The sequence below is a fragment of the Triticum dicoccoides genome, chromosome 2A (assembly GCF_002162155.2).
Source record: "Triticum dicoccoides isolate Atlit2015 ecotype Zavitan chromosome 2A, WEW_v2.0, whole genome shotgun sequence".
In the NCBI taxonomy this organism is placed as follows: domain Eukaryota; kingdom Viridiplantae; phylum Streptophyta; class Magnoliopsida; order Poales; family Poaceae; genus Triticum; species Triticum dicoccoides.
Window position 1 is genome coordinate 531,395,328 of NC_041382.1, and position 620 is coordinate 531,395,947.

The window sequence follows — 620 nt, forward strand, 5'->3', positions numbered from 1 at the left end:
GCGCGGGGGGAAGGCCGGAGCGGGGCGAGCTGGCTGCAAGCAAGCAGGGGCGCAGGGCAGTAGGCCGCAGCGTCGAGCGGAGGAGGCAGCGGCGGGGGTCGGCCCCGAGTGACGTGCGGGAAGCGAGCGGAGAGTCGGAGTGCGCGGGGCGCGGGGTGAGCGCGTGAGCGGCATGGCGCGTGCGACCGAGGGGTGGCGCGACTGGTGGCCAAGGGGGCGTGGGCCGGCGAGGCCGCATCGCTGGTGAGGTGAGGTCATGCACGCGCGGGCAAGCGGCGTGTAGAGCAATGGCATGGTAAGCAGAGAGCAGCAGCGGAGGTCACAGGCGAGCGCAAGTGCGGGACAACAGGCACGGCAATGTCCGACATGGGGAAGGGGAGTACGAGGGGAGGGAGGTGCTCACGGCGGGGGCCATAGGGGTTCAGGGGCAGCGGTGCTCGGGGAGGAAGACGAGGACGCGACAACGACGGTGGACGGCTCTGGCGAAGCAGTAGCGGCTCGAGGCGGCGACGGTGTGCGGCGGCGGTGTGCGTGGACGGCGTCCGAGGAGGAGAGGGCGAGGACGAGTGACGGGGAAGGGGAGGCGGCACCGACGAACGTCATCGGGGCCCAAGATCAGG